General features: G+C 39.3%; 1 long non-coding RNA gene across 2 annotated transcripts in view; it reads left to right on the forward strand.

Moving 5' to 3' along the window:
- LOC135287799 (uncharacterized) overlaps nucleotides 1-23,567 on the forward strand; it is a 73,727-nt gene that overhangs the window by 11,363 nt on the left and 38,797 nt on the right. The window contains exons 1-2 of one of the 2 annotated variants that reach the window (XR_010351315.1): nucleotides 19,201-19,374; nucleotides 19,818-19,936. This is a non-coding gene — a long non-coding RNA (uncharacterized LOC135287799). Of the gene's footprint in view, nucleotides 1-19,200; nucleotides 19,375-19,817; nucleotides 19,937-23,567 lie in introns of those variants that run through there. The other variant, XR_010351314.1, reaches the window with a different exon arrangement.

Here is a 23,567-nt window from a genome sequence, read left to right on the forward strand (position 1 = left end):
AATCCCTCTGTTGGAGGTAATTCCATGTCATCCCCAGATTGCAGCAGTATCTGTTCCATCTCAGCTCTGAATCCTTGTACTTCTACTGGCACTCTTTTCCAAATGAGAGACAGGGGAACAGGAAGCCCATGATTTGTCTGCGTAGTATGGACCATCTGTACCAAAACAGGAAATGAACTGGGTCTTCAGAGCTCCAGAACAAGGCTGTCATCATAGGGTCATCTATTTTCCCTGTGCCACTATGCTTCTTGTGAAATAAAATGCCTTTCTCTGCTTCCCTGGGAATCTGATTCTGTGTACTGAATAAATAAAACAGTGAAAGCAGGAACAGGAATAATTTTCTTTCCCTTTTAAGAGTTTGCAGGCTAATTTATTCTGTGTTCGTATTTCACTTTTCTCTATCGACCTTGCACATTTTCTGTATTTTCATCCGTGTTTAAAACACACTGTCTGTTTCACATGTCATTCTTTCTTAACAACATAATACTTGACATAATCTGCCCTCTGGATCCTTTCTGTGGTGTAATTATATTATCTTTGTTGTTATTGATTTCTGTTGCTAGGGGATGAGGTTGTGCCACCTCTGGACAGTTCTTTGCAGTTCAGCTGTATAGTTTTAACTCTTAAAGATTTTCCTCCTGAGATCACTGAGTGCCAAGTTTTTGAAGTCCTAAAAAATGCCAGCAATCCCAGAGGATGATTTTGTCTGAGGAAAGATTGCAAGATTTAATTATAAAATAGGAAAACGGATAGCAATTGGGAGAGATTCTGATCTTAGCTGTTCTTTTCTGAGTGCATAATTTGGCCAATGAACTTAGATTTATTTCTTCAGCCTTGCAATGTTATTTTTCAACAGTTTGAATGCTTCTAAGTTAAAGTACTATAGGATTTCTTTATCAGTTGCACACTTCCAATTGAATTTTTTTTTTTTTTTGAAGGGGCATGTCCATATGAAATACTTAAACTACTTTTGCTCATCACTGAGTAGAAGTTTTTTCTTGAACCTCCATTCCCCTCACTTGCAGAACAGAAATTAAAGGACTGATGCAGAATTTTAAAGATTTGAATAATAGTTGAAACGAAAGGGAATGTGAAATAGCTGAAGGAGGCTTTTTAAAACAAAATTGCTACTTTCAGTATAAACTGGGATTTCTTGATTTCTTTTTTGTCTAGTTGGTTGGTTTCTTAATGTAACTTTAGACTGTGCTGTGCTCTGCTCCTATGTGAGACTTTTATATGGTCTTGGGATAAAATCTTAGGCTTCAGACTTCCCAGTTAATCTCTCACAATCTCACTGCAGTATTTCCCTGTGTACTTTGACTTCTGCCTGCCTCTCTGAGAGCCTGCAGTACCACCCAAGGATTTTCGGAAGTTGGCACCTCAGCTGCTGTAGCCTACATACAAATGGTGGCTTGCTTAACTGTGATCTGCCAGGTGGGTGAAGACAGGCTGTGCCAGACCCTTGTCCCTGGTCTACTTCAGCCTGCTCTGGACTTTGCAGCTGGGTAAACTGCTGAGTCCCAGTTGATGAGTTTTGTAGTTGGACAGACCTGCCATGCCATCATGGCAGATACCTAAAATTGTTTATCTGACTCTGCAGATACCTAAAATTGTTTGTCTGAAAGCTTCAGAAAATATTGACTTATAATAGGAGACTATTTTAGAGGGTTTTTAACACACTACTTCACTGTATTTTGTCTATTGTTTACTTTTTTTGCATGAGGCTGCCAGATTCCAACCAGTATGCAATAATTTTAACACTTGAGATTCTGTAATTAAAAACAACTAATTTGATCTGTAGCAGAACATGGAAGATCCTATTTCTAACCTTTTATTTCTGTTTGCCCTTAAAATTTGGATTTTACAGAGCTGTCTCTTGGAGAGGTTTTAAGAATTATGTTCTCTTCTACAAAATAAATGTCTAGCTTGTAATGATTGTAGTACCAGAATCTGCAGTTACGTTGAGGTCTGTATCCGTGTTCCTGGCTTGAGCAGGGAAACATTCATCTCTTCCCTTTACCTAAGACCACTTTTCTTGTAAGAAATACCCTTGTGCTTTCATTTTAGTATGCTTTTCAGCCTGCTCTTTGGTAATGAACATGTAGGTAAAAACAACAATGTATTTGCCATTAAACTGCAGCAATGTATTTGCCATTAAACTGCATACTGCAAGGGGGAGTAGTCTCAGAAAGTGACTTTCAAATTTTTAAAACCAAAGTATTCACACCAGATGCTTTTTCTTATTCTAACCTAGCCTGAAATATGTCCTAAGCTGAACGCAGTTGTGTTAAGGCAAAATGCACTACTTGCATCTTGTGTGGTTCTTGATGTGCATCATGAGCGTTGTGTCCTTCAGTGCAGAGCTCTGTGCATACACATCTGCACACATTGGTTTCCTGTGAAGAGACACTGGTTTCTACAGCAAGTCCCAGCATGGCCCAGGTTTGAAAGCTGGGTAACAATGACATGACTGGGTACATGAAGAATAAGTGTATCATCACTTATCACCATCACCATCATTTAATTGCTGGCAACCCGGAAACAACAAGCCAAATGGATACACTTTTTTTTGTCCCCCTGACTTTTGCTGTTCCCAAATTCTTTCTGTCTGTCTGCTATGCGTGGTGTAGACCTCATATTATCTGGTCAGACAGCCAGCGAGGGAGATCATACATTCTGGATGCTTGTCCTTTTGCCTTCTACCCCATGTAGCATACACATGTATAGCATGTATATGCTACATGGGGTAGAAGCAAATGTTTACTGAGAAAATGATTTATGATGACATCTCCTAAAAACATGGCACAAAGGAATTGGTGGGCAAGTTTTATGTTAGCAAAAATATGTCAAATGCTTGTGAGAGGTGCAAGAGAAAGCATGAATGTCTGCAGAGGGCTCTGTCTTTTTCAAATGCAGAGAGTTGCATAGTAAGTAGCACTTCTTTTAAACCTCGTAAAGCTGAAGTCTTATTTTTTCTTAGAAGATCCCAGCGGGAATGCCAGCCATCCTGTATGAGCACTGCAGGAACACCATCTTTAGTTACAGATGTAGAGATAGACTCTTCTCTGCCTTCTCCTTCTCCTGCTGGCAGAGTTCCCAGACTGGGCTGTCTCCTATCAGCTTGTTTGCCTGCCTCAGCCAATGGTGCGCGAAGGCATCCCAGAGGACTTGACTCCCATCTTTCTCAAGGTGAGAGTAGCTCCGTGACAGACACTCAGCACTCAAGCCTCTCAGCACCAGGGGGTGCGAGCGTGAGATTCCCCTTCACACTGTGCCCAGTCACACAGGGCTCCTGACACAATCTGCCCTCCAGCTGCCTCCTTAGTGCTGGAGCCAGCCAAACCATTGAGTACTTACCTCAGCAATTTCTGTTCCTTGTGAGCTCAATCCTAAGCAACTGAACATTTTTTTTCCTACCTGTAATATAATAGATGCAAATAAGTGATGTGCATGGGAGGAAATGGGGTGAAGCAGAACTGTATGCATATTTGTACAATGCTTATTTAATCTGCTTAAGTTCTCTCCTGTTTAGAATGATCTTGTTTGTTTCAGATCAACAGTATAAGTATAAATCCTCATTGATGTTGTGATCTGAGCCTTCAAGCAAGCCCTTTGAAGAGCTTACACCCTGAGCTCTCTTGGTTATATATTCATTACCTTTTACACCTTAATTTACACCCATAGGTTACACAGCAATAAGAACGTTTTATAATATGAAATCTACATCCTTGGGTAATCCACTAAAAACACTTATTTACAGTGAGAGAAATACAGAAGGGGATTACTAATAGCTTTCCTTTCCCTACTACTGCCACAGGCAGCAAAACAATGGAATTAAATTTAGCTTTGTGTGCTGCCTAATCAGATGATTCCAGGATTACTGACTCTCTCTGGCTGCTATGGCTATGAATACATAAAACTGGTCAGTTCTGCAATATTGCATTTGTACTCTTGCCATTGAATTAGCTCAAGGCAAGCTTTGTGAGGTAGGAAGAATAGGGCTGCAAAGGGTTAGGAGTCAAAGGAAGGATGTTGGACAGCTGGGGTTGATTTGGATTGGTACAATTCCATTGGAGTCAATAAGACTGTCTGAGTAATGACTCAATACAAAATTTGGCCATAACATTTAGATCCAAGAAAGACGGTGTCCACAGTTCTGTGGAGATGGAGCAGGGTCACATCTTGGTTGCTTTCTGGAACATTATCATTCTCTTTCTGGGAGAACTTTTGGCATGATATTATGTGTTAGTAGAAACAATCTGCTTTGTACAGGCTCTATACCTGTAGGTAACAGCAGTCATCTGTTTTATTGTAATTGCAGTGTACAATAGTTTCAATGAAAGCTTTGCAAACCCAGTCCTTGGACTTAATGAATCAGGCATTGAATTCACTGTGATATAGGGATTTGGATTATATCCTTGGACAATTGCTTTGCAGAATGTATCTCCAGTCTGATTTGGAATCCTGTGGTGTGCTCAGAGGAGAGGTATGTGTACAGCCCTGTGCTTCACAGTGATTTTGAAGAGAGGAATCTGTCAAAATTGTAAATGACTCTATTTTAAATTCGCAGCTACATGGCTGCAACTGCCCAGCCCCAGTGTTTTTCTCATTTCCACAGGGTTTTAACAGTTCAGTTGTAGAATCCCGATTCTATGAGCACCGGAGTCCTCCTGCTTGAGCTGGCAATGGGAAGTGCTAAGGGGTAGTTTTCTTCTTTTTCTCTGTGCTCTTTTGGTCACTTGGGATTACACGGAAGGCATTGACCTAATCATCAAAGACCCAGGCTTCAAGCCCTTCCTTAATTTCTGCTCATTACTTACTCAGGCAAGGATCCAGTTGACTTCCTTGGGTTCAGCCTCAGCAAAAAAACAAATTAAGGACTTGGCCTCAGGTCTGATGTCATACTCCGTTTCCTTTTACTTTAACTCTTCCTTTTACCAGGTAGGGAAACTGAACTAGAGAAGGCAGAGAGGGATTGCTTTGGTTATGGATTCTTCAAGTTGCCAAGCATGTCTGCTGCAGTTTTTTTTCAAAACACAAGGTAGATTTCAGGTCTTGAGCTATCTCTGAGAAAATGCCAGTGGCATCTTGTCACTGGCAAGAAAGCAAGAAACAAGTGGGGAAATTAGTACTAGTTTCTCTGAATACACAAATATAAGCAGTTGCTTGAACAACTGATTTCTCATAAAGGCTCTGATTACTCATAAAGACTCTGCAGCCCTCTTTAGAGCTCTTTATCTTATCTGCTGCAGGTCATGATGGCATTTCCTGGCTCAAAGAGGACCCCAAAATGTCACAGGATAAGATAAGTGCTGTTTCCTGCCCTGGCACACCCAATGCTGCCTGCCATGCCCCCAAGGGCAAGCAAACTTTGTCTCTCCATTCCATGTATAGATATATATACATGTAAACACACACACACATATACATATGTATGTGTTTTTTGTAGTAGACAAGAGATCACTTCTTTACCACTCTTTGTTGATTCAGTTTATTCCCCGTTTGAGAATGAAATTGTAATGCAAATAAATTAATAATGTGGAGTGCCAATTCCATTTCCCCACTTCTTTGTTGTCAGGGAGACTTAGCTGACTCCAAGTTTTCCATTTTGAGGTCAGGGGCTTAGGCAGGAGCAAAGCCTCCCTCAGGGCTGTGGTCTGTTCTTGCATATTTAGGCTCCAAAGAACAAGATAGAAAAAAACTTAAGTTTTCTAGATCTCCTACTCCCAACTGCTTCATGAGTGCTCTGAAAGGGCCTTGCCCTTTCCAATTCAAGTTAGCATTTCAGATTCGAAAGACCAGACAAAAGCATGACTGTTCCATAGATATGTCTGCCTCAGTTCAATGTCATTACTGGAATGCTGTCAGAGTAGATATCCTGTAGTTTCTTTGAGACAGATGCATTCTGTCTGTGCCAAATATATTGGCAAACACACAAACACACCCAAGTACTCACGCCAATACATTTGTGGAGGGTTCCCAAGCAGCATAGCTGCATGCAAATATGAAAGATAGCTGGGGAAGCAGGGCACTCAATAATCCTGGGCAACCCCCACAGATGATGTTATGTAGATCCTGGCAAAGAGTGGAGGGCAGTGAAAGTCTCTGGGTCCCTCAACAGAAGTGGCACTGTGAGAAAACAGCTTACAGTTGTAGAGCTCAGTGAGTAAGGTTTGGAGCAGTGTGAAACTTGCACCTTCCCTTCAGCTAACTGGCTTCAGCATGTTTTCAAGCTGAGTAAAATATTCACAGTCACAGACCTTTCAAGTTTCTTTTGCGCAAAAAAAGCGCTTTGGTAATTTACAGTAGGAGTAACCCAAAATTTATTAAGAACAACCACGTGCTCTGAAATGAGTTTCTGCAGCTCTATTTTTGCATTTTGTGTTTGAATTTTGATAGGAAGTGCTCTAAATGGCCTTGGTTGCCTCATTGGTATTTGCCACGTGTTGTTTTTTGCATCCTGTTTCACATTTTTCAGCTATTAATTAACTTTACTGAGAGACCAAACATCATAGGCTTCCTCCTAACCCAACTGCCCCATGTTATTTCATTATTCTTCAATTTTTCACAGCTCTTTCTTCCTTCAGCACAATCATCCATTTGGCTATTGGCTTCTCTTCTCTTTTCACACTTTTCCCTGAGCACCTGCACATTCCCTGTGTACAAAGAAAAAGCAGCTCAGAGATTGTGAGCCTGCTCTGTGGTATATGGGCTCTGCCTTTCCTTCCAGTTTACAAGAAGCAGTTCAGCAGAAGAGCTTCAGCTGATCTGAACTGCTGAAACTCCATTACCCTTCAGTGGAGCTGCAATGGTGTATACCAGCAGAAGACCTGGTGGCCTTTAGCTTCTGCTTGGTTCTTCAGCTACTAAATGATCAGGAGACCTGTACTGGCACACAGATGAAATAAGGAGCACTATCTTTATAACAAAATATTCAGGATCCATTTTAATGAAACAGACTGGAGCATCACTGTGCTATTGTTATTAATCACACCGTCTATTTGGAACTCAGTCCCACTCTTCCCTAGGTCAATCAGAGAAGTCTCCTGTAAACCAGGATCAGACCCATCATGAGAATGGGAATAAATACCAGTCTAACTCTTTAGTCAGTCTTCAGCTCATAAATTCTAAGCAGTTTCAGTGATGTCAGTGGTAATGATCACAGCTACCACTAAGTATGGGGGGGTTCACTGAAAAGCAATTAATCCTCCTCACCAGAATTTTGCCTTTAAGAAGATTACTCAGCTTTTTAACAGAATTTAAGAACCAATGCTGTGCAAATAATAACTTTCATTTGTATTCAAAGGAAATCTGAAACCTACTTGATCCAGGGGTTTTTATAACCTACCTTGTTCCTTAGCAAACCCTAACAAAGAAACAAATGGGCTACTTAAACCATTTTTATGCTGCTCATGTCCCTAACTGGGGATAGCACTATTTATCTCTCTCTCTGTCTCTTGGTATGTATATATATGTTTGTGTATATATATTTAGTTATATTTATCTATTTATGTTTATGGATTCTGCACATGCACTAGCCCACAGAGAAAGGAAATGGATGGATCACAGAAAAGGAAGGCATCATTTCCATCAGCAATGTAATGTAGATGTAAAATCTGTGGACTTCAGAGTGTTTCAGGAAAAAGAGGACAGGCCAAAACTTTTTGAAAGCATGTGTTTGGACAAAGCTTAAAATTGTTATTTATTGCAAATACTTTGCAGCCATTGAGGAAATACTGTATATTCTTTCTATAGCTCCAACAAAGGCAAAAAGGGTATAACCTAACTCCAGAGAAAAGAAATAGTTTATTGAAACGGCTCCTTTTTCTAAATGTCAGACCTCTGGCCATAACTTACTTTGAATGGTACTTAAAGATTGGATCTTTCGTGCTGTTACCTTCATGTAATACTTTGTTGACTCTGACAGTGCTTGGGCACAGATTAGGTTGTGGATAAGCTGGTTCTGTGCTGCATGCTGATCACCACCACATCTGAACATCCACCTTTGCTCTTTAGCAGAAAGAGCAGAAATTCAGAAATTAGCAAAGTGACTGACACAAGTGGCCATGCCACCAAGTTAGTAAAAAATCACAGGTTTTCTTGCCTTACCACAGACAGTAACAGACAGGAGCAAATGCATTCTAAAATAACCTCAGGAATGCACAGCTCTGTTATTTTGTTTTCTTTTCTATGCAAAATAGTGTATTTTTTTCTTAATTACTTGGCCACAATTGAAACTAAACTTCTCTGTTAAGCTTTTTGCAAAGTATGCCCTATGAACAGTGCAGCTTAGAGGCAGGATCAAGTGCTTTATCTATAGCAATGCTTTTAGAAACAAAAAAAAGCATGAAAGTTTTGTGGGTTCTTCAATTTGCAAGCAGCATCCTGTAGAGCTATATTGCTCTCCCTTGTTTGCAGCAAACAGTAGAGCATTAGAAATACTGAGAAGGAAAGAGGTTTTAGTTTCTCAAACATCAGCATTGCTTTGACTAAGCAGTGGCAGGGCTCCCTTCAGTGGGTCTGTGCTGGAGTTCATATTTTATGGATTTTCATTTAACATAAGCTTTCTACCCATGTTACAAAGGGAATTTTATACCACACATAGGTGGTTTATTTTCTTTAAGAAGGGTTTGCTTACCTAAAGAATACCATGGTCAGTGCCTACCTTCCACTCCACATTCCTGACTCTTAGTCTTACAGTCTTCATAGCTGAGCATCCCTGCCTTATCTTCTAGAGGTCTTTTTCAATGGGAAGGGTAACTAGAGAGGCTATGTTCTTGGCTGAGGGTGAATACTCAGGTCCTTCTTCTTAGCTTTCTCTTGTTCTCTGCCTTACAGTCAACACTTGGAAAAGTACAAGTGTTTCACAATGTTGCTTAACTTCAGCATAATTTAGAAAAAAAATAATTTGATATCTGAGGGTTTGTAGGTTGCAGAGACCAGTAGCTAAGAGTTGCCAATAGCCCAGGCCACTTAGTATGTATGTTTTAAACCAAAAAAATGGTGAAACTCCAATTAGGAAAACAAGGCTTGAATTTTTCAGGTTAGTCTACATAACTGTGAGAATTAGAATGCTCAGCCTTAGTGAAAATAGCAAATCAATTTCCACAAACCTCTGCTTTTATAGTCATGGTTACTACATCCAAACCCACAAGTTATTTGTTATTTAAATCATAGCTATCAAATTGTATTTCAATTTTTTGATAAAACTACAATAAAATACATTATTCTAATAAAGGGAAAAGCAGGTGGAGAATGAAGATAGAGCTAATTTTTACCAGCTGGAATCCCAGATCTCTTTCCTTATGAGATTTTTATGTGAATCAGGGCCACTGAAGAAATAACAGTCCATAAAATTGAATCAACACTCATTAAATCCAGAAGGTGAAGTTAGTTTACATTTAAAATAATCTACAAAATCAATGATCTACACAGTTTCTCTATGGCTGTTTATGTTAACTGCATTTTTGGTTAGAGGAAAATTTATCTCTGGGTAGGTCAATAAAATTTCCTAGAAGTTAAGTGATCTATTCCCACACTGAAATTGGTCCTTCATGTTTTGAATGTTAGTGGTTCAAACTACAGTTTGGAAAGTATTGGTAGCTACAACAAGGGTTTTCCATTTGCATGTTGCTGCTGTATCTCCTGGCCCACACAATTGGTAAGAATAGCATCTGCTAGGACCCATCTGTGGCTCTGAGGTCTGAGCTTGCTGAGGAGCTGTAGAGCAGGAAAAGCCCCGGGGGGAGTTCTGGCTGACTCAGCCAGGAAATCAGCAGTGTGTGCTGCGATGCTGGCTCTGCATCCAGCACGTACACGGTGGACAGCCCTTGTCCCCCTTGCAAGCCAGGAGCCTACACCCACTCTGCTGCAAGGTAGGGAAATCCCAAAGCTGTCCTCAGCTCATAGAGAAAATCCTCAAAAGCTGTCAGAGGCTATTCAGCCTTAAACTTTCACAGGGAAAGTATCTGTAAAATCAGTGGATGAAATGGACTGGTTTGCGATAGTATGGCAGACCAATATTTTTTAGAGTATCACACATTTATACTGGCATTTTTCAGATGTGGACTGCAGAAGGAAAAAAATATTACACTAATTATATGAAAGCTTCTTCATTAGCACATCTCTACATTTCCATTGTCACCACTGTGTAATCTTATAAGCTTCTAAATGCTTTCTGTGTCCTCTTTTCTTTTATCACTCCTTAGGTGATCCAAAAAGTGTCTGGGCAATAGTCTGTAGTGACCTGGGGCGATAAGGAGGTACATGTAACTTCATGATCGCTTCCTAAAGCAGAAATTACTACAAACCACTCCACACCAAAGGTTTAGATGTCTGTATGGAACAAAAAGACTTGGGTTAAATTTTTCTTCACTTGTCAGTGTGAGGAACCCCTATAAGGAAGAAAGCCTTTTGAAGGAGATGAGCAAAATCATCAGCACTGGTGAATATAGACCATGCAAGCACATTTTCTCATGAAAATTTATTTTTAAAGATTAAATACCCAACATTCATCAAAGCTGATGCCAATTAATCTAATCACAGCATACAAAATATTTAAGTTGTTAAATGTATTGGCACATGTGATTATGTGTGATTATTTTCTGCTGCCTCAGCACTGTGGCATAGTTTTTTAAGCATCCATCCCCAACTTGCTTTTCTTTTCCTTGCTACTTACAAATTGTCTTAAATATATTTCATCAGGTACCTCCCCTCCAAAGGAATTAATGTGCAGTTGGAGCAATGGAGGCTATAGAATGAGAAGTAGGGCTCAAAAAAGAGAATACATTGCAACCAAGAAGAAGCCTGTATTGACAGGTTGCTCAGGGCTTTGGCCTATCAGATATGCTCCTTCTCTACTCCTAAATTATCCTCACAGAAATTCACTTCTTTTATATCCAAGAAAAAAAGCTTCATTCTGATTTATGGTTGCTGTCTCTTATTCTGCCAGTATTCACCTCAGCAAAGAGCCTGAGCCTCTGAGGTCCTGGGGGCTGCAGGTTCCTGAAGCCATCCCACCTCCAGGTTGAACCAGCCTCTCTCCCACAGCCTCTCCTCACAAGGCAAGTGTTATAGCCTCGGCCACCTCAGGGACTCTCTGCTGAACTGCACTTCATTGACAACCTTCATGTACTCAGTGGCCCAGGGATGAACCCAGTATTCCAGAGACAGCCAAACAAATGCCTAGCAAAAAGGAATAACTGCTTCCCCCCTTTGCTGGCTGTGTTCCTGCTGACACAGGCCAGGGCACTCAGCCTTCATCCCTGCCAGGATCCTGCTGGCTCAGGTTCAGCCAGGTGTGTGCCCCAGGACCTCAGTCCCTGCTCCACAGAGCTGCTCCCCAGCCAGGCAATCCCAGCCTGTTTCCTGTTAGATGTTAGTCTGTTCCAGAGATGGCAGGGGAGGTGTCCTGACTGAATTTCATGAAGATTACTGGCAGTTCATTTCTCCCATCTAGCTCATTCTAAATGCAGCCCTATTCTTGAGCATATCAGCTGCATTCCCCCCCATGCCTTTCTCCTATAGGTGGTTGCAAACTTGATGAGGATAATTCTGTCTCCTTCTCCAGACCTAGGCCTGAGCAAGGCCCCTTGTAACCATTTACCATCCCTTGCGTGTAATTTTTTTCCATCCATTCTTAATTACAAGCTAAAATTGTTGCAAGTATTGCACAAAAAGAAACAACCCTTGGACAGTAAATCTGTCAAAACATGACATTTCCAGCAAACTTGTTGCAAGATGATCTAAAGAAAATAAAATTAGGCTGCCAAGATATTTTGTAACACAACAGGAATTGATGGAGTAATTTTACGCATTATTTTGGCATTTTCCTATCTGACAAATTTATGGGGCTGGTGAGAAGTGACTTAGACTTCACTTATGGCTTAGCTCTAAAGTACCTCCAGAAACAAATATGGAGGTGTGTCAGCACATCCAAAACTGAATTGAAGACAAAAGGGATAACATGGGAGTGGCAGGATACTGTTCAGGGAGAAAAAAAAAATCTGGTCTAATTATGTTTTTGTCTATCTTTGAGCCCAACTCTCAAAGGGCTCATGTGGCCCTGACTTCAGAGATTGTTAGCAGGGTATTTAATTGGAAAAAAGCAGAATAAGAGGTTCTTTAAAGTTAGGATCTCTTTACACTACTAAAACACACACATACAAAGAGGCAAAATGCCAAAAATGTCATATTTAAAGCACAAGATGCAGAGCCAGAAATTCCCTGGCTTCGTTAGAGGTGTGAATATTGCTGTGTAGTTTTTACTCTGAGTTTTGGCTCAGTTCTCAGATGTCATCTTTATTCATAAGCTCAGAAATTCTGCTGAGTGTGTCAACTGACTCTTTGCTGCTGTGGCCAAATGTGTTTTCTTCTGGTTTAGAGTATTTCTTGCAGATCCTCTCTCTGGCAATATGTTCATTTGTTGGCTTGATTTTGCTAAAAGGATGGGACTGTAGGCTTGACAAAGTAAAGAATTCTTCCTCTTATCCCTTCCTTAGGCATTTGCCATCTTGCATGCATGATTAACAGATTAGCTGATATGAGAGTTTTTCTTTTTTTTAATAGATCAAGTGAGAATTTTGTGATTTTGTCCAGCTATTTCCATTTGAGAGTCTGTCATCTTCAATGCAGCACTCTGGGTTTGTATTCCCTGAGATAAAGTGCTCTTATCTGTAAGAGATACCTGGCTGCCCTGAGTAACTTGCTCTGTACACATAACACAGCTTAAATTCCAGCAAACACTGGCTTCAGAAATGGAAGCAGCAGAGCTGCATCAACCCAGCACTAAACCCAGGCTAGTTAACCTCCCTGCAAAGCTCACCACACTACCTAAATCTTTACATCATCTTAGGTCACACCTTGTTTTTCCTCCTCTTGAATACATGGGGTGGCTGCTTGATGTCTGAGCAGCATTCTTGAGCGTCACTCCAGTGTGCCCCTACTAATTGTATGGAACTGGGGATTAATTCATGACTATTGTAATAAAGTTTCCCATTCCTAAAGCCACTTTCCTTTTGGCTTGAATGAGTCAGTGTACTTAGGCAGCAGGATAGAGACACGCTGAAGCCATTTTCAGAAGCAAAACAAGAACAACTCTGTTATCTGTAGACTTGAGTGGGAAAAGTACAACAACTCTTAGAAAGAGAGGTAATACACAGCATGGCAAAGCTGCCTTTGAAGACACTATCAGCACAAGTTCTTCAGCTTGTACTCTCTGTCTACAAGCATAATAATGATGGTTGAGTCCAGAGAACTTTTAAAAGCCGCCTGAAAAGCTGCCTTTGTTCTGGTACTTTGAAGACTGTCATAAAATTTTGGTATCCACCAGGGCAGAGGTAGCTTCAGGTCACAGCACCCAGACAGGGTCCAAGAGGCCTCCCTTGCTCTGAGCACAACTGGTCCATCTTTCAAACCAGCCACGTGATCTCACAGTATCCAAGCTGCTGTCAGTCCTGTTCCAGTGGTTCTTCCATGTGGAAAAAAACATATGCATTTTGTTGTCATAAAATATTAAGTGTATAGCCTTAGCCAATGTCTGGTTAATGCATATTTTTCCAGTTGTAGAGCAAAATATATCCATATACAACTAAGCCATTTTTATTGTTTCCCTAAGGAGGCTCAGCTTTGGGACAAAATCTTGGTCCCTGTTTATCCGTCTTTCCATATAAAGCATGTGAGGTCCCAAGAAGTCTTCAGATTTTTTTGAAGACAAAGGCTGGTGTAGATTTATATTGTTCATTTAAATCAGTGGAGATAATGTGATGCTTGCTAGCTCAGGATCAAGCTTCCAGACTCAGTGAAAGATTTTACTAAAACTTAAAAACACTAGCTGTGTTACTGATGTATCTTAAAGTTGCTTGTAAATAGGTGGCAGAAGTTAAAACATTCATGATTGGCAGTGTCTGAGCTTAAGGTCCAGATACACACCATGATGTCAAAAGCAGGATAGGAGGAGGACAAAACTGGGGCATGAAGCATACTTATTGAAAAATAAAATATTACCAAGGAAAGGATTGAGGGAAAACTGAAAAAGTGAAACATAGAAATGGCATAGGTATTTTGTGACCTTTGATGTGAGAGAGATCTTTGAAACAAGGCATTAGCTCACTCAGCAAGTACAATGCTGCAGTGGCAGAAGCAGCCTCCAGTTTTAACTCTTTAAAAATGTTTAGGGTGAGCAGACACAGTACTTCCTTAAATACTGCATAAGATACCATTTATCAAAAAGAAATAAGTGCCATTTGGCACCTGCTGTAATTGCTGTGATGGAAATTGTAATACATAAGTATCAGAAGAATGGGTGCCACATTTTTTAACAGCTCACAGCTATTTTATGTATTTCTAATGGCCAATGAATAAATGATGCAACATGCATTTTACATATCTGTGAAGTAATGAATCTGGGATTAAATCATACATAATGATTTTTAGGTGCCAGATACATTTAATATACTGAAGGGAAAATTTATTCTATGTGAAGCATGAATATAATTACAAGTATGTTGGAGAGTTTGTGGGAGTATTTTCTATAGCAGTAGAAAATTATTTGGCTCTAGCAGTAGAGCCACCATAATACATGAAACACAGACCCACAGACCTCACCCCAGCTGCTTAGGTCATCTTCTAAACCTCCAGTCTTTAAAATCAAGTGCTAAATATTCTTGTTTTAACTGATCTTGCCCCTGCTTGCTACTATAGTCAAAATGAGCCACTAAACAACACATGAACACAGTTGAGCATAAAATGAGTGGTGAGGAATTTAAAAATTAATTGTAAAGAAAAAATTACATACCCTTCCTACAAAAGAACCCCCCTCTCTTAATCAGTTTAAACTGTTGTTCAAATAGTAAGAAAAAATTCATTTTTTCTTCCAAACAAAATGTCTGATTTTTTTTAAACTCACTGGAAGGAAATGAGATAATCTTTAAATAATGGAATTTTTTAGTCATTTTTTGACTCTTAAGGAGAAAGTACATTGTCTGCCAGGCAGACGAATCTTTCATCAAAGAATTTCAGATGTGATTTTTTTTTTTCCTAATGTAATAAGACACTATGCATTTTGTCCTCAGTTCTCTGGAAGAGATCTCAAAGAAGCAATTAATATCAAACTGAATGACTGACCAACCATCTGCCAATTCCAGCACATTCAATACAACTGATGCTTTATTCAAATACAGAGTACAGACTCTGCCACCAGAAGAATTGATTTAGGTCAGATGGGAAGGGAAGAATAATATGTAATTATACATACAGTGAGACCTGCTCCTATAAGACTTTGATGCAGTAACAGTGTTTTTTTCTGCTAGGGTAAAGGAGAAAAGATAACAGGAAACTTTCAGTATATTGCAACATGTAAGATTCAAGGCAAGTCATACTGAATCTTTACTTGTCATGAAGTTGTCTGGTGAAGAGGAGGAGTTGCCTCATTACAGAAGGTTTTGCTGTTTAAACCCACATATTTAGAGATGTTAAAAGGATTAAATGCTCAAATCTGATTTATTTTGGTGGACTTAGGCAACATAAACCTCAGGCAACACTTAACTCTCATGTTTTGACATCACAGAAGGCAGCTGCAGGAACAGGAAGCCATCCAACAAAGGGAGAGGAAATCCTGGGTTGTTTGGTTCAATAGAATATAAATGAAGAAGACTTTCTGAATAAGAAATCAAAGCTTGCAGAAGACATTTTGTGTCAGCTTCTGACCACTGATTTTGTGACAGCCTATAAATCAACTCCAAAGTCAGCTGCAAAGCCACATGAGGTTTTCTACAACCTTGGGATCTGTGGGTCTGCACTATATTTTTCCTGAGTTGATTTGCTTAGCTCTGGAGGGACATGTTGGAATCTTTTCTGGAAACAAGGACAAAAAATCCTCACGTGTGTTGGCATTTCTGTATTTGCACAGAAAATATCCTCAAGTCACTCTGCAGGATGTGAGGGGAGGTTAGAGGAAATGTGATTTCTCAAAGTAGGATTTTCGTGCCTGGTTGTACACATCCTAGGTTTTTGTAGAGAAAAAAATCATAACAGTGATCAAAATTAAAAAGAATGGTTCAGAGAATGCCTACCTTTTCCTTTCTTTTTTAAAATTGTTCTTTGTTGAAATAATGCTAGTCTGCTATGTGACATGGAGAGAAATCAGGAAGAATCATATCAACCAGGCTTATCTATACAGCATGGAGTTCTGAAAACAGGCAAAAAGCACTCAAACTTTCACAGAAGTGAAAGTGCTAGCTTATTTATTCTTGAGTCTCTTAGAACCTCTGCTTTGATACTGCACAGAGTCAGTCATTCAGAAGAAGTGGTTTGTGAGTCACCAACAGCTCTATGATATCAGTAAGTTGCAGTTTACATTTATGAGTAAACTTTGAAAACAGAACTTTGCTTCTTGACCCAAACACTTGGGCCTTAGGATTAGCTAAGTACTTTCATTGTTCACGTATTGGTTCCCATGTGAAACACCTGTAGAAATCACATATCTGCACAGTTCAGATATCATAGATAGTCAGTGCTTTCTCCTGAAAAATACTTCTGAACTCAGCTATTCACACAGTGCATCCTTTGCCTTTAATAACAATTGCAACTAATAAGCAGCATGTGAAAATAATTGCTAATAATGAAATCCCTGTTCATATAGCCAGGCCCATTGGAAAGCCAGTATAGTAGGTTTCCTGTGGTTGCCTATTGAAAACTTCAGATTTCATTTTTAATTACCTAGTCATACTTAAATCACACCTTTGCCTGTTATACTTTGTATTTCAAAGGTCAGTGAGGATTTATTTGTTTGTTTAAAATAAGGAAAATTAATTTACTTTAATTTTCAGTCTCATTGAGTTAATTTGGTGTGAATGAAGGAAACTTTCTGCTTCTAAGGAAACAACTGCTTTTATGTAATCTGACACTCTTGCTCTATCTGCCATCTCTTAAAATATTGCTGCTGACATTTGTCACCCTAGTGAGTGCAAGGAAGTGAGATTTAGTGAACTCAAAATAATTCAGATTCTGTAGCAAAAAATTATGCCTGCTGCTTTTTTCTGCCTTTTCCAACTTTTAGTAGTCTTTTCCAACTACTGGGGGAAAGGGTAGAAGACCTCTAGCCTACAGTCAAGCTTGTCTGCAGCCAAACTTTCTTCTTGTTGGAGGTTCTCCCTCTGTGCATTCCATCAAGCTGCATCTCCAAACTGGCCTGCAGATAATGACACCGTGGGAAAGTTGGTTGGAGTTCTTGGCATTAAGCTTTGCTAACCCTGGTGTGCAGCTGCTACAGCAGAGAGAAGCTCTGCTTTGCCTCCCTCAGCAGCTTCCAGGGCCAGCTGTAGGCTCTGTGCTTAGCGACCTTGCTGTGCTGGCTGCTTACAGGTGCTGAGGTAATTCTGTTCTCTGTATTTCTAGATACCATTTCCTTCTTTCTGTTGCTGTGCATTTTATCTCAACAACACAGGGCATCAAAAAGACCAGGTTTTAGCCCAGGGTGCCTTGCTTAGCTCTGCTCTGATACTGAGACCAGCCTTAACTGAAGGACAGTCCCTGTCCAAGCCAACCCACAGGACTTTCATCCCAGAAGGATTTGCTATCTTGGAGGGAAACAAGGGCACAGGCACATTTTCTGGCTACTTTCACTTCTATTAAGAAATGAGCTGAAATGCAAACAGATTTCTCTGCACCAGTTTCTTTCCAGCAGCAGCAGAGTTCTACGAAGCCTTACTGATTCAGCTGCCTGCTGAGAGGCATAATATATGCAACTATCTCCCAATGGATTTCTGCCCTAAAAAGTATCTTTTCCATTTCATTCTTTTCATTGTTAGGCCACCTAACATGAAAGTAGAATGGACAAAAGTCATTCTTTTTAGAGGCGTTTCTTACTGCAGATGTGAAACTCTTAGTGGCCTTTGTAAGTTAATGCACATTAAAATAGATGTTCAGGCCATCAGACCCTGAGTATCCCAGGAACAGATGGTGTATTGACTGCTAAAGGCTAATCTTCATTTTAGGTACTCTGATTGCAACTGAATCTAATGAAAAGGTATGATTCTCAAACCTCCTGCTGCTTAAAATGCTCTGTTTTATTCCTGCTACTATACTTCTTTTTTTCAAGATTGGGAAGATTAAAAGATGAATGAGATCTCAAAATTGAAAGACAACGTGTAGCCTCATGAAAATTAGATTTTTATTTCTTCTTGATAGCACTAAAGTTAAAAATTATTAACCTTGTATTCCAATTACCCTTCTCTGGGTTTCCAAACCTGTGTTATGTCTTATGATTCTTTGCTTAATAAAATATGAAAATCCTGTAACTCCTTTATCTACAGTGATGCTTAGTGTTTTCTAATAATAAAAAAAAAGAAACCATTTTTACAAGATGGGGAACTAAATACCTCTGTATAAATCAAACCAAATTGCACTGTATATTTCTTAGAGCTGTGAGCTGTAAGATGCATATCTTTACTTTAAAATATACAATTTATTTTTAAAAATATGATCATTAACAATGATATTTATTTTATACTTAATTGTATTTAAGTAACACTCTGACTACTACTTCCTTTTATGGACTTTTCCTCAGGATGCATTCTTATATTAGTATTTCCTATGCTTATAGGGGAGGTCTGTAAACATTTTTAATGTTTTTTAATCCCTTTTTAGTCCTTCTACTTTACTTTGTTCTCTAAGTTTTAACTAATATTTTAAATGGAACTTTAAAATATTTTTGATATTTCTGCAAGGATTTGATCAAAAGTTTTTGCCAAACTTTGTGACTAGCAGAATAGTTTCAGTAGTGTCATTGCTATTTTTCTTTGATAAATTAATTATTCACAAGAAATAAAAAGTATGTAATTCCTGGGGCTGTCCTGTGCAGGGCCAGAAGTTGGACTTTGATGATTCTCGTAAGTCCCTTCCAACTCAAGATATTCTATGATTCTTTGATAAAAAAGATGTTTCTTAGTTCTTTACAAAGACTTCTTTGTATTTAATACAACAGAAATGCAGAGAATGACTTGGGTGAACTTGATGATCCTGAATGTTCACTAACAAGGGAACATAAAAACCAGAAATGGTTCTATGGCTTATATGTAAAATGGATCTCTAGGTTACAGTGAGAAAATAATAGGAGTATTATTTCATCACAAAAGGAAATACCACAGTAGGAAATGAGAAACCATGCAGACAAACAATAAAGTGAGTGCAGTTTTGCTGTAATGCAATTGTGAGGCTGAATACATTTTAAAATATTACCTTTTCTTATTTAATTGAATGTTGTGGTTACTGTTTCACGGTCAATACCACAGAATTGATTGTACAGGCTGTACCTGTATATGATTTGAAAATGTAAACCTTCACCTTGAGAGAAAAAAACTATGAAAACAAATTCAGGTATCTTCTAAAGAAATATGTAAATGTAAAAAATGTAATATAACCTCTTTGCTGGTTCAGACTCGCTGTAAATTAAAAAAAAATTATGGATGCACTTTCCAGTGAAGTTGTGTGTTCAGTCTCATCTGTATTTAGATCAATAGTATCTGAGAAATGGGGAGAGAAGAAAAGTAATTGCCCTTCAGTCTTACCTCAGAACCCTTAGTCCATGTCTGATACAGTCTGCTGCTCTAGGAGCATTTTAAGGACTTCATGCAGTACTTGGCACTAGAGTAGCTTAGTTTGGATTGCAGTTTTCATGGGTTTGTTGTAAGAGTTGTGAAAAGTAGTGCTTGGACCCGTCTATCTTAGGGGTCTTTTCCAGCCGTAATGGTTCTATGGTTCTGTAAAAAATCCCAGAGGACAGCTCTGCAGAGTGAACTCTTCTGTTAATTGCTCCACAGGTAATGTGCAGCAGCTGATACGAGGTCTCTGCACTTCAGAAGCACCAACCTGCAGAGCTGCCTGGGGGAGGAGGAGGAAGAATCTCATTTCTCTGCCTGTACCACCGCTGGGATTAAAGGTATTGACAGTCACCCTTGTGTAAAAGCCTTCTGTGTGCATAAAAGGAGAGCAAAGTGCTGAAGCAAAGGTACTAGAAATGATATATGCCTTAGCAGAGGTGCTTTTTAAGTGAAAGCAATTTGGCTTCAGTGTGAACACAGTGTAAATTACAGCACAACACCCTGAAAGAATGTTATAGTTAGCAGAAAGGTATTTATACATGGATTTTTTAAAGCCTAGGGAATTCAGAGTTAAGATTAAATTCACAAGCCATCAAACACCTGAAAGTTTGAAAATTCATAGTTAGGGTCCACAAATTTATTTGGTTCACTCCCATGGATGATAGCTGTCTTCCCAAATTCCCTTTTGTCTCTCTTGTAGTAAATAGTACTTTTTTGATCAACAGTTTTTAAAATACTTTAAGAAGTCGGCAAATTTGAAAACATTGTACTTGCACAGAAAATTGGGGAAGGGATCAAAGTGTGTGTATGGTTTTGGTTTTGGCTGTCCCTCTCTGTCTCTGGGTTTCTGATGAGCTAATATTGGAACACAAGGATGAATTGCTAGGAAATCACTAATCAACTCTGGATGTGTGATCTTAACTCTGATATAGCCATTGAATCATTATGGATCTTGCTTTTTTATGTTTTTGCCATGAGAAGGCAAAAACTGAGGAAATGTTGGGATTTTGTTTTGTCCCATAAATGATGAAAAATCTGCAAAAAAATCTAAATCTAAAAACCTTTGAATTCCTGGAAGGTTAGGAACATTGTAATGATTATTACATTCTCCTTTCTACAAAACAACAAGCTGAGGGTAAATTATATCCTAGTCCTTGCTTTGAAACTTCTCTTGTGGATGTGAGGGAATTGTGGGGGCAAATTTTAGAATTAGGATAAAATTACTGATAACTATGAAATCTGTAGATGAGGCATCATTAATGTATGGTGTTGAGGAGTATATGGGAGCAAGGAATCCATCATGTGTGTTGAGAACACAGCTGTTATCCTTGCATAAATATTTCATGCAGTTTAGTGGTGAGCTTTTCAGCTCCAGTACCTGTGTGTTGTTTGAGACTTACTAAGCCTGTATCTTTTGTACAAATCCCAAAGTAACAGAGGCACTGCAGAGTTCAGAGCAGAGCTTCCAGAAGCTTAACCCATGTCAGACTTCACTGATGCCCTTTCCAGTCATGTGCATCCTGCTAGCTTTTCTTCTGCATACAAGTCAAATATAGCAGTCTGTAAAAGTAATGAAGAAATACATTGCCAGTGTTTGGTTTTAATTCTCCTTGTGACCTGGACAGCTTATGAACAAATTTGGAAGCCTAATTAAAATAAAGCATTGAAAGCTGTCATTGGATTTGAGCAGAGTGAAGAAGTAGTTGCACCTTTTTGATTTAAAAGGAAAGCAAGTTGAGAATCAGAGAGAAAAATAAAACCCTCTTTGTTTGATAGCTCTCAGGGATTAAAATGAACAAACAGTGGAGATGTTTGGAGAAGTCTCAGGTTTTCCATTCCTCCTCCTTGTGTATTACAAATACTGTTACAAGAGAAACACAGGTAATTTTGGCTCTATGAAACAAATGGCTGGCAGTTTTTCAGGCTAGCAGTAGAGAATCCCTCGCACTGCTCTTGGCTGGTGAAGAAGACTAAAGTGTTTTCAGTAGCTTACAGAGATAGCACTGTTTTGATTTAGAATCAGCCCAGAGTATACCATACCCTGCTTATCTACCACAAGCATCTGTTTAAAGATTACAGTACTTTCTATAGAGCTGCAAAAAAGTGTTGACACATTGTAAGTTAAAGGGAGATGGAGCCCACAGTGTAATCCCATGGGGTGCTGCTCCCACTGGAGCCAAAAGCAAAGCTTGCTGTGACTTCATCCAGTTCAAGGATTCGGTCCCAGCTTCTGAAACAAATGCAGTGGAAAGACAAAGCAGAGAACAAAAGGGCTGTGTAGTAGCTGAATACTGAGTCAAGTACTTAAGAGCAGTGGGTCAGGCTCTGACCCTGGCCAGCCAGCAGTTCTTAAGTGCATAAAGGCCAACAGGTTTCCACCACTTCTGAGGAAAAGGAAATATGGATGTCAGAGTCTGGCTCTGTAGTCTCCATAGTGATGTGAAAGCAGATACATCATGATGCAGTTTGTTTGGCTGTGGGAGGACCTCTACAAACTATGATGTCCCACAGCCACCAGGCCCTTGTCATTTTCTCACACATGTGTCTATGTATTTTTCATATTTCATTTTTCTGAAACAGGGATTTCTTATTTAACATCATCAAAATAATGTCCAGAAACATGCATACAAATGTGCTGAGGAAGGAAATGTTCAGTGTGTGTTCTGTAACATCCAAGATTAACTACTGTCTTCTACTGGAGTTATAAAGACCAATTAAGGTTTTCCATTGTCTGATACTAGGATCTCCCATGCTTATATTTCTACAGACATATTGCAATGCAATTTGTGTTTCTCTTGTGTACTTTAACAGAATTAAGGCTTTGGATTGATTGAAAGTAATCTTGAGGAAAAATTTAATAGACATCTTTTTTCTTAAAGTACTAGGTTAAATTTAATGGCAATTAAGAACTTGGTGTTTCATATGTTTTATTCCTTTAGAAATATCCATTGTCTTATATTTCCCTATTTCATCAGCTTTATGTTTTACATTTCTTTTGTTTTTGTAACCTCACTTACCAAGAAGATAACTGGGAATGCAGTGAAAAATTCCCAGCAAAACAGCATTCCCATCTTTTGAAGGGTTGTAGGAATGTTGGACAGATTTAGTAGTGCATTTCAGTCAACGCAGACATAATCTTCTTAGTGTGATCCAATTTGATTATGTACATTTGTATTCTTGTGTGCTTTGAGAATGCCTGTAGAGGTGCTTCTGTAGGAGGTAAAGGTAAGCAGCAATGAGACCTTTGTGAAGAGCCCATGTAATTTACATGGATTAGTTTAAATAGGGAGCTCCTACCAGATAATATATGTCAGTTGTAGTTTGTTACATAAATATTCATAAGACAGAGATAATAGAAAGGATATCTCCCATATTTTTCTTTCTTTAGTCTTTATGCCTAAAGGCATTGAAAGTAAAACCTATAAAAATTGCACTGTACCCTTTTTCCAATTCACAACTGAATAATTGGTTCTCCTTCCAGCCAGGCCTAGACAGGCTCCCTAGTCATTTGTTTTCTCTTGAATTGAATTCCACGTGAGCAGTAAGGCTCTCTTGTCATTTTCCTCTTGTGCCTGTGGTTCTGTGAAGGCTGATGCAACCTCAGGAGGAGAGCTGACAAAGGAGTACCTGCTGCTAGCTTTGTAGGGTGCTGCTGAGCATCTCCCTGCCTCAGACGTCAGGGTCCCACCCAGGAATTCCCTTCTCCTGTGATTCCCCTCTTGTTGGGGGAATGTTGGAGGTCATGGCTGCTCCTCAGGGTTCAGTACCTCCCGTGTGGCACATTTGGCCTGCTGTTGTGAATGAGTGTGGGGAGGGCAAGCTATGGTTGGTGGCAGTCACAGCTGAAGACGTTTCACTGGTGATCATGATCCCAGTCATGGGTTCTGAAACACCTGACACAAATTAAGTTTCCTTGTTATTTTCCACTACAGCAAAGAAATTTTTTCCTCCATGCTTGATAGAGAAGAA

This window comes from Passer domesticus, chromosome 1 (assembly GCF_036417665.1).
Source record: "Passer domesticus isolate bPasDom1 chromosome 1, bPasDom1.hap1, whole genome shotgun sequence".
NCBI classification, from domain to species: domain Eukaryota; kingdom Metazoa; phylum Chordata; class Aves; order Passeriformes; family Passeridae; genus Passer; species Passer domesticus.